Here is an 11,667-nt window from a genome sequence, read left to right as displayed (position 1 = left end):
GAGAGAAGAAACGGAGGAGGGGGCTAAAAGTTTTCCCAACTAGAAAAGGAAATCAAACATTGGAAATATGTATATTGTCCTTTTTAAAATCCAAAATCTTATAGTTTAGATTAAAATTATAATAACATCTGTTAATCACCACACCACTTAAGGTTGGACAGAGAATGCGCAAAATTCGCAAACGAAAAAAGCAGTTTTTTCCACACCGTATGTCAGATCTTCATAAAAATCAATCAGCGTATGTAGAATGTTGGTACAGTACTGCAAAGAGAATAGGGAAAGAGACGAAGAGTGAAAATCAGTCAAAACGGCAACACGCCCTTTATGATGATTTCAACACTAGGATTTTGGCAACCGCTTCTATAGGTAGCACTTTAAATGACTCCTATTATATTTTGAAAACAAACCGTATGTCGATCGATGGATTTGTTTATCAAACGATGTGCATTTCGAAACAAAGAGATGAAATAATTCTAAAGCTTATTTTTACTCATACATATACTCTAGAATGCACCTTACAATCACGATTGAACTAAATTCTGATGAAAATTCAAATTTCTTTTTTGATAGAAGTACAATACTTATCTCCTCCAACTCAGGCATGAGTAATGTTTATTTACATTGCACGATTGGTCTGCTCAATAAGGTATTTTTGGCTTCACACTATTCGTCTCTTTCCCTATTCTCTTTGCAGTACTGCTGATTGATTTTTATGAAGATCTGACATACGGTGTGGAAAAAACTGCTTTTTTCGTTTGCGAATTTTACCCATTCTCTGTCCAACCTTAAATGTGTAGTGTAATTTTTGAATGGCCTAATAATAGGGGTTTAGTAGTTTTTTCAATATATGTTTTTGCGTGCTAAAAATTACTAATTACACAATAGCTCAAAATTTGTTTTCTTCATGGTCAAAACAATTTTGATCATCTTTTTGCCGCTTGGAAAAACTGTGCACCTGGGACTCTTCTGTGCACCAACTTACTCGATAAGTTGAAAAAAAATCATTTTGACACGTCGTCAGACCCTTCTGCGTATTGAAAATGTCCAAAATTATTGATTTTCAACTACCAACAACTTTCCCTTCAATGTAATACACTTTCCCGGAACGATAAAAAAATACATTTTGACGCATCGTCGAGCCCCACTGTGCATTGAAAATGTCCAAAACTATTGATTTTCAACTGCCAACAACATGTCCTTCAATAACTATTTATTTCTAAACAATTGAAAGTTAACCGCATCAACTTCAACTGCAATCAACGGGAAAGTAACGCAAAACGTATCGCGATAACCGATGAACCGACGATGACGATGAATACGACGATACAATTATCGACGATCACGATGAAGGCGACGATACATTATCGTTAACGGAGTTTCCGATGACGATACATTATCGTTAACGAGTAACGTCGATAAATTATCGTGGAAAATGTATCGTATTAACAACCCTGACTGACGGAACGGTGACGTTCCGTTGACGTTTACGGAAGCTGATGTATCGTCTGAATCGTCCTTTATGCGACCAGTCCTATAAACTGTTGGAACGATTTGTCGCGACCACACCACCCCGGTGGCACGGTGATTAGGCAATCCATGAGACGTTTCTGATCAGCTGATTATTTCTTGTTTACTTATTCTGACGTTACTCCGAGGGGTGCAACGTCCGACAATATCGTTGACTCGATCCAACATCAAACGAATCGGACTAACAAAGTTATTTGTCGGACGAGTTTTTCTGTTCGCAGGAGTAGACTTGTTGACAGAACCCACCGCTGAATTGTCAAACAAACGTCTAATGGATTGCCTAATAGTTTCCTGAAACTTCCGTTTGTTGTGGTGGCGTTGTTGTCACCAAATTATTAAGCTACATTCATACTGTTCCTACGTATGGCGCCCATGCATACTGAGATATTAAAATCTACTAAAAGGTTTACAATGTTATTCGAATAAATTGCATTTGTTTCGAGACAAAGACTGAAATAAGAAACGAGTGGAAATATCGATTGAAGAAACAGTACACGGAAACGAAAAACTACCTAAAATTGAGTTCCTTTGACTCAATCTCGTGGTATCGTGGGGGAACTTAAAATTAGGTAAACCGTGTTGAAGGTAGTTTCCATTTAACCACGGCAAAAATTACAACTCATTGATAGGTTTTTTATACTCAAATTTAAGTTGAATTTACTTAATTTTGAGTTCACCCCAAACAACTCAAAAGTACCTTCCTCCACGGAAGACCTCGACTGAGTCGAATCTCTCTTTTTGTTTTTGACAACACTAATAAGTGCGAAAGCGACGCACAACTCAAAAGTAAGTTAAATGAACTTTTCTGCAGGTTGGTTTATTTAACCGTGTATGTGATAAGCCTACACCAGGAGGGTGTCACTCCTGTCATCCTCTATGGAGATATACAGATTTTGACAGTAGTCAACATATGTGGGCCTAGCCGCATCTAGGCCCATGTCGCCTGTGCAATAGCATTGGGTTGTTTTGATTTGAACAAAGGCAGATGTTGGCTAGGACAAAATGGCTGCCTAGCAGGGGGCTGGCCTACACTAACGTTGCGCGTGATCGGAATCTTCAGGGGTATGGAGTCCTTCCAATCTGTAGCTATATTAGTGTGACTAACGATTTTGTTTTTATCCACCTATAATTAAGGTGGAGGGAAATAGTTGACCCTAATCATCCGAATTATTTTTGTAATTGAACCTGAAGGAGTATTTTATGACTCTGGCTTTAGTTTTACAGGGGCACAGAGCATTTCAACAACATTATAAATAGGATATCACAGATAACAGACGTTTAGGCTAGAACAAAATTTCTTCAAAAACCTGTGTAAACTTTCAAATCGATAATCATTGGAAATCCGTGTTTCACTATTGCCATCTGCGCAACTGTTTGCTATTCGTGTTTGACAGCTGTGCTCTAACTGCACTGTATCGATCACTGCGCCATCTACAAACGTTTGCCAAACGTGTTTCAGACGTCCGATTTATTCGGAATCTCAGTAGCGGGTATTTACACACGTTTCAAATCGAGCCTAAACGCCTGTTATCTGTGAGGATATGGAATTTAATTCCATTGTTTCAATTAGACATGAAACTCTACATAGGGTATTGACACTACAATGTTATCTAACATTGGAAAAGCTTTTTCGCATAAGCAATCTAATCTAGCATCTTCAAGATAAATAAAGATTAGGAAACTGAGTGTATGCGGATGTCCTCAAGGTGTTATTATTTCATCCAAGCGATCTCATCGAGGATGGTTCGTAGAGGAAATGTAATGATCCTGCAACTAGTCACACATGATGGTGACCCGAAAATATTTAAAATACCACAACCACAAACGAGACATTTTAGAAAAAATTAAATCGCCTATTACAGAAATACTAAGAACGCTGTTGATAGAACACGGTCTAATGAAAATGTAAGCTTATGCCAATAGTGACATTTGACAGTAGTTACAACAGTAGTCCACTGTTATAATGAAATTGCGTATGCTTGCTGAGAATTACGAAAAGTCGATCAATTTTTGCGAAACTATTATTTAAACTATAAATTTAATAGATATCACGGATATACACTTACTACATTAAAATGCTCAGTACGTGTTTGTAAAACCATTTCCTTAGAGGAACTTTCGTCAACAGACCTTCCATGCTTGCATTTTCGATAGCAATAGCTCTACAGACTTAAAATGTTTGCCGCAAAACCATGTTGGGAACCCAACCTAAACTATGAAGGAAACTACATTCTTTGGATTGTTTTTTTTCTTATTTTGTTTATCGAGGTTATAACCTTAAGGCCATTTCAGGTTAGAGAAATTTCTTTTGGAAAAATCTCTAACCCTATGGGCGAGGTTTGACATCGAACCCAGGTGAGCTGCGTACAAGGCAATCGATTTACCAATTACGCTATGCCTGTCTTTACTCTTTAGATTGATGTTTGAGTCACAGCATCGTTAGTTGATCTGTAATTACTAATCAATAAAAACTCACAGTTGTCGAAAACAATTCACAATTCCACGGTTGCCAAGAAGAATCGGTAGTAGCAATGTTTTTTTTCAAATGAGATTAAAGAGTACAATTTAATAGTGTTCCAATGATCTAATAATTTCATCTGTCTTGGGATTATGCATTTCACGTACTTGAGAAGGTTCGTTTGTAGTTTGACTTAGAAGTATAAAATAAATAGTGTGCAAAATATGTTGTACAAAAATTGGTACCAAATTATTTTGGACACATCTAGTTTTTCTATCTTAATAGCAGTGTTTTATCAAGTTAAAATAACCAAAATGTAAAAAAATCAAGTAACGGTAGGACGAATGCGGATTATTTTCGTATTTCTTCTCAAATAATTAGCAAGTCAATAGAAATTATGACAAGCAAATGTTTGATTATGTTTCTCTATTGTTGGATAAAAAGTAAAACTCTATCATTCTGAAAGAGGAATTTTCCTAATAATGCCGTTGCTAAGCATTCGCTAATTATAAACGTAGTTTACACGGAGTACCCCCAAGCAATCAATAGTTCATGTAAGAGAGGTGCTCTAGTTTCCCCTTTTAAGTAATTTTTCTAACCATATGATGCAATAATAGCCTTTTAAGCAATTTTCAAGTTTCCTTACAGGTATTTAAGTATTATCCGAACTTTTGGTTACTTAGATCCATCATTTGTTTGACTTGTTCATGATATTCTTCCATGCACACTTTATTTAAAAACTGCCTTAACTAAGTTTACCTCAAATACATTTAATATACTGCAATAAGAACGAGTCAGTATCATGGTTTAGTTGAATGAACTTTTGGGTTTTACCGTTTTCAAAAAAATTTCGATCACATTAAGGGTGATTATTATACATATATTTTTGACACTGTCAAAATTAAAATGGAAGGGTCCAAAATGCGAGGAATTTCATGATGTTAAAAAATGTCATTTTCAAGTTAATTAGTTAAAAATCCATTGACAGTTTCTTTCTAATCGGAGTAGTTTTGAACAGACCCAGAGATAACAAATACATCTTTTTCGACGTAAACGAAAGGTCAGTACCTCTAGGGGTTTGAACTTGGTTGGTTACTCTAATTCTACCAGTTTGAATTTTTGACACAGAAAATTAGAATGACAATAAACCGTTTTCTCTACAAATAGAAAAATGATATTCGTAATTTCGTTGTTTTGCTGCAATCATTGCTAATCGAAATCGATTTCAACGGCGAGAAAGATTTGTTTATTATCTGTTACTTGAGATTTTTTGCCCCTGGTGTTTGTGCATCGGTGCGAAAATCGAATCGTTGGTTAAATCAGGGAAGAAATATTCTTGCAGTGGTTGTTTTTCAACAAGTTGTTAAGCTACCTGGAAAGCCAATACATTTCAAACACGAAACTCACAAATAAAAAAATTCATTAACTCTTCAAATGTCGTTGCTCTGCGATTTTATTACCAACTGCAATCATTTTATATGTTTATATGGAGTTAAGTAATATTTAGTTAGCATAATGACGGATAAAATAATTAATTGTTTAGTAAATATTTATTACGCACAGAGACGACGTCGTACAAAATTAGATATGAACATAGCTTAACATCTCGGACTAATGTCGTTTTCGCTTGAGGCAGAAACTAACTCAGTTTCGGAACTATATGCTGTCAAACCGTTTGTTTGAAGCCAGTTTCGAACCTAGGTTATGCTCCACTGAACTGAAAACCGAGTTGGGTTCCAACCTGAAATATATTTCGGGTTCGCTCGCACTACCGCTGTTTTGCGAGAACCCAACTCAGTTCCATTAAAACGTTTGTTTGAAGCAACTAACCTGGGTTAGTGTCTAGGTTCTCAATCGAAAACGTCATAAACTTCATCCCATCAAAATTAGGTAAAATCCATATCAACATTTGAATAGGGCTAATAAGATTTGAAAACAAACTTTGGTTTTGCTGATTTCTCCTAATTTGTTATCATTTCAACACAGAAAACATTTGAAATTGATTCTACCAAGGATAAAGATGTTGATTCATGTGTATTTTTCATGAAACTCAACTCGGTAGCGGAATAATGAGCGAAATAAGTTTGTTTACAAAAGTCTCATTAGCCCTTTTGAAGAATTACTATTGAAATGCCCATTACCCAATCAGTGGGTAATATTGAAGGTTCTCAAAAATAGGTAATTTTTACCCAACTTGAGATCCGCTGGTGTTTCTCAAAAATGAGTAATTTTTACCCAACTTGAGATCCTCCGGTGTTTCTCAAAAATGAGTAATTTTTCCGCAAAATTAAGTTCGCGGTGCTTTACTTTATATTAGGTAGTTTTTAACTAAAATTGCTCAATATTATTGAAATTCTCAAATGTAGGATAAATTTTAAGAAAAATGGTATGTATTTTATTATTTCTTCAACAAATGTGGTACACAGCATTAACATTACACTAAATTCATTAATATCGTTAAATTTAATCACATATCCCTATAAATGTTTTTTGTTAATTTGGCCTGATACTAACACACAGTGAATTTTGGATCTGATTTTGGATCGATACCGTTTAATTGCATGTTGTATTTTTTCTGTACCACTACTCTCCTATTTGACATAATTCGCACATTCTTATGTTAAAGCATTTTTTATTCCTAAAATATTTTGAAAACTGGCATACGAAAAAGTTAAATAATCAAGCTTTAGCTCCTATCGCAAAACTTGATGATTCATGCTTAACTCAAATTATACGTTACACGAAATAGAATACGTATGATTGTAATTATTAATGCAGCCATTAGAACTTTCGTTTGGAAATGGTAGATATATCAGGGGTATGTCAGCGTCTTGCCACGTGTTAGTATAATCGAAAAAGGATCTGGAAGAAGCCAAGCGTGGTGTCATTGGCATCAGTGGACGTCGCCGATGGTTGGGTGGTAAGCGTGACCGCCTCTCACCCCAGTTGGTCTGGGTTCAATCCCAGTCGAGAAATCTGAGAAAAATCTGAGGTCACACCATCCTTCGGAAGGGAAGTAAAGCCGTTGGTCCCCGGTCCATGAGTTTTTTTTTATTCAAATCGTTTATTTGATAAGGCACGTTGCGTTAGCTTAAAGGTGCCAATTTTGTTTTGTTTTACATTTTAAATTGCTTAAAACTAGGGGATTACATATTGATTTTTTTTAAAATGAAACTAATGCGATTTTATAGCTATCTTATATATCTACACAAGGGGATAATATTATTTTCGTAAGATTAGGGGGGTCATTTAGTTTTTGTGGCAATATGGTTTGACATTTTTATCAGTGAGATAATTGGAGCAAATAATGTTTAACTAAGGGGGACAATTTTTTACGACTAACTTAAAACTAGGAATAACTAGAGGGCATGATTGAATTTTGTAAAGATTCGTAATTATAGTTATTTTTGTGGGTAGTAGAGTTGGGCATTTTCAACGAGATTATATAATATAATAGTTAAAACTAGAAGAGACAAGAAGAGCTAAATGCTTCGTGATGATATTGGGGGAGGGGGTGGTAGGGGTGTTACTTCTGGGTATAAGAGTCAGGGGAGGGAGGGTAGACAAAGATGGCAGGCAGAGAAAATTATTTCAGTTTCAGGCATCGTGAGATCAACGGATGGATCACAAACTCGGGTGGCCTTCATCAGGGGAATCATGTACTGGGACGCCGGGTGGTCCTCCTCAAGATGGCAGGGGTTTTTCCAGACGATTTCGTAGTACGGCTCAGATGTGGATCGGATACATTTCGAGTTAAGCGTGTTATGTTCGTGCCGTAGGTCCCGTGTTTGTTGGCTCATTCGATACAAATGCTTTGATACAGGTGGAAGAGGGTTCTGAGAATGATAAGGAAAATAACAAGGGGCAGTTAGACTTGTATATTGATGGTTTTCACAAAGGTGTATATAAGGGACATATAGAGGACATCGCGGCTTGCCAGCACATCTCGAACCGGGACGTTGGTTGGTCTTCCTCGGGCCCGCAGGGTATCCATTAGCCGAGACCTAGCGGAACTGTACTCGGTGCACGCCCAGACAATGTGCTCGATGTCGTGATAGCCGTCGCCACAAGCGCAGATGTGCATCCAGCGTGTAATGGTTTGCCATGAGTCGGGACATCACACGAATGAAGTCACGACCCACCTCCATCCCCTTGAACCAAGGTTTCGTCGATACCTTAGGGATTATCGAATGTAGCCACCTTCCCAGCTCTCCACTGCTCCACGAAGTTTGCCAACTTTCGAGGGTTCTCTGATGAGTAATACTGAAAAATTCGCTGAAGCAAATTGGTCTTTCGTAAACGTCTCCTTCTAAGGCACCCACCTTAGCTAAGGAGTCTGCCTTCTCATTGCCCGGAATGGAGCAATGAGAAGGGACCCATACCAAGGTAATCTGGAAAGAGTTGTCAGATAAAGCACTCAGTAGCTCCCGTATTTTCCCCAAAAAATACGAGGAGTGCTTTCCATGTTTCATCGAGCGAATAGCGTCAATGGAACTGAGGCTATCCGAAACGATAAAGTAATGGTCTGCGGGTAATGTTTCAATAACTCCAAGGGTATACTGAATGGCAGCTAGTTCTGCGGCGTAAACTGAAGCAGGGTCACTGAGTTTGTAGGAGGCGGTGAACTTTTGATTGAAAATACCGAAGCCAGTGGATCCTTCGAGTTTTGATCCGTCAGTATAAAACATCTTAGAACAGTCGACTTCTCGGAATTTATTATAAAAAATGTTTGGAACCACTTGTGGGCGTATGTGGTCCGGAATTCCACTAATCTCGTCTTTCATGGATGTGTCGAAGAAAACAGTAGATTCAGAAGTATTTATGAAATGTACACGGTTGAGATTGTAAGAAGAAGGGTTAATATTCTGCGCCATGTAGTCAAAGTACAGGGACATGAAACGGGTCTGAGAATTGAGCTCAACAAGCCTTTCGAAGTTTTCAATCACGACCGGGTTCAAGATATCGCATCGAATGAGCAATCGATATGAGAGTTCCCAAAATCGATTTTTCAACGGGAGAACGCCCGACAGCACTTCGAGACTCATCGTATGGGTCGACTGCATGCACCCTAAGGCGATACGCAAACAACGATACTGAATTCTTTCGAGCTTGATGAAATGTATGTTCGCGGCGGAGCGAAAGCAGAAGCATCCGTATTGCATTACCGACAGTATCGTTGTTTGATACAACCTAATTAGGTCTCCTGGGTGGGCACCCCACCATGTTCCGGTTATTGTACGAAGAAAGTTGATCCTTTGCTGGCATTTCTGTTTCAGATACCGAATATGGCATCCCCAAGTACCTTTTGAGTCGAACCAGACCCCTAGATATTTTACTGTGAAGACCTGAGCGATAGTTTGACCCATTAATAGAAGCTGTAGTTGTGCTGGTTCACGCTTCCTTGAAAATACAACTAGCTCAGTTTTCTCCGTGGAGAATTCGATACCCAGCTTAATAGCCCAAGCAGACAAATTGTCCAAGGTATTCTGTAATGGTCCTTGTAGATCGACAGCTTTGGGTCCCGTAACAGACACCACGCCATCGTCTGCAAGTTGCCTTAACGTGCAGGAATTGTCAAGACATTCATCAATGTCGTTGACATAGAAATTGTATAAAAGGGGGCTTAGACATGAGCCCTGGGGAAGGCCCATGTAGCTAAATCGTGATGTCGATAAGTCACCATGCGAAAAATGCATGTGCTTTTCCGACAACAAGTTTAGTAAAAAGTTGTTTAAAGTCGCTGAAAGACCATGCTGGTGCAGCTTCTCTGAAAGAATGTTGATCGAAACTGAATCAAAAGCCCCCTTAATATCTAGGAACACTGATGCCATCTGCTCTTTGCTAGCATAGGCCATTTGAATTTCAGTTGAGAGCAACGCAAGACAATCGTTCGTCCCTTTGCCTTTGCGAAAACCAAATTGTGTATCTGACAGTAAGCCATTTGCTTCGACCCAATTGTCGAGGCGGGATAGGATCATTTTCTCGAACAACTTCCGGATACAGGATAGCATTGCGATCGGACGGTACGAATTGTGGTCGGAGGCTGGTTTTCCTGGTTTTTGGATGGCGATGACCTTCACTTGTCTCCAATCGAGTGGGACAATGTTAGCCTCGAGAAACTTATTAAATAAGTTCAACAAGCGTCTCTTGGCAGAGTCAGGCAGATTCTTCAACAAGTTGAATTTGATTCTGTCTGGCCCCGGAGCTTTATTGTTACACGACAAGAGAGCAAGTGAGAACTCCACCATCGAAAAAGGTGTTTCGTTCGCGCTATCGTGAGGAGACGCGGCGCGGTAAATCTTCTGTGCCGGGGCGGAATCCGGACAAACCTTCTTGGCGAAATCGAATATCCAACGGTTTGAATATTCCACGCTCTCATTAGTACTGTTTCGATTTCGCATACGTCGGGCTGTTCCCCAAAGAGTGCTCATCGATGTTTCTCTCGTTAATCCGTCGACGAACCGGCGCCAATAACCGCGTTTTTTGGCTTTCATCAAACTCTTCATTCGCTTGTCTAACGTCGCGTACTGTCGAAAACTAGCGGGTGGTTTCGTTCCGGAAGGTCTTAAACGCGGCGGCCTTCTCTGCGTACACGTCTGAGCACTCTTTATCCCACCAGGGATTGGGAGAACGTTTTTGTATGTTCGCGCCGGGTACTGGCTTAGTCTGAGCTTGATTCGCGCTGTCGAGAATCAAGCCAGCCAAAAAGCTGTACTCTTCCTCCGGAGGAAGTTCTTGGGTAGATTCGATGTTGTCGGATATCGCAGCAGCATAGCTCTTCCAATCGATATTTCGTGTGAGGTCATACGAAATATTGATTGATTTCAATGGCCTTGAACCGTTATTGATTGAGACTACAATCGGCAGATGGTCGCTGCCGTGGGGATCAGGAATTACCTTCCACGTGCAATTTAACCGCAGCGATGTTGAGCAAAGGGACAAGTCTAAGGCGCTCGGGCGCGCTGGAGGAGCAGGAATCCGTGTCATTTCACCCGTGTTTAAAATTGTCAAATTGAAGTTATCGCAAAGATCCTGAATTAAGGAAGACCGGTTATCATCATAGAGGCAACCCCATGCTGTACCGTGAGAGTTAAAGTCTCCCAAAACTAGTCGCGGTGCTGGCAGGGATTCTAATATGTCTTGTAGCCGTCGGTGCCCAACCGCGGTGTTGGGGGGAATATATATATGGAAGCTATGCAAAGGCTTTTGCCTTTGGTTGTTACTTGACAAGCGACAACTTCAATACCTGTTATCGAGGGCAGGTTAATTCTGTAGAAGGAATAGCACTTTTTGATCCCCAAAAGCACTCCTCCATAGGGGGTGTCTCGATCCAGGCGAATAATATTAAAGTCGTGGAAGTTGAGATCTATGTCGGAAGTTAACCAAGTTTCACATAATGCAAATGCATCGCAACTCAAATTATTTATTAAAATTTTGAAGGAATCGATTTTCGGGATGATACTTCTGCAATTCCACTGTAGAACAGTGATCAAATCCGTGACCTCGTTCGATGAGTTAGCCATCGAAGGATACAATCGCTAAGAGGAGGGGCCATTTAGCAGTCAACTGCTTCAAAAATGTTCTCACTGTAGGGAGAAAAGCTAACATAAGACTTTTAATAGGATCAGTAATATTGAAAGTTTTTATTATCCACTCCACTATGTCCGAGAGTTTTATAATTC

Source organism: Topomyia yanbarensis, chromosome 1 (genome assembly GCF_030247195.1).
Source record: "Topomyia yanbarensis strain Yona2022 chromosome 1, ASM3024719v1, whole genome shotgun sequence".
Classification (NCBI taxonomy): domain Eukaryota; kingdom Metazoa; phylum Arthropoda; class Insecta; order Diptera; family Culicidae; genus Topomyia; species Topomyia yanbarensis.
Note: the sequence above shows the minus strand (reverse complement) of the source record.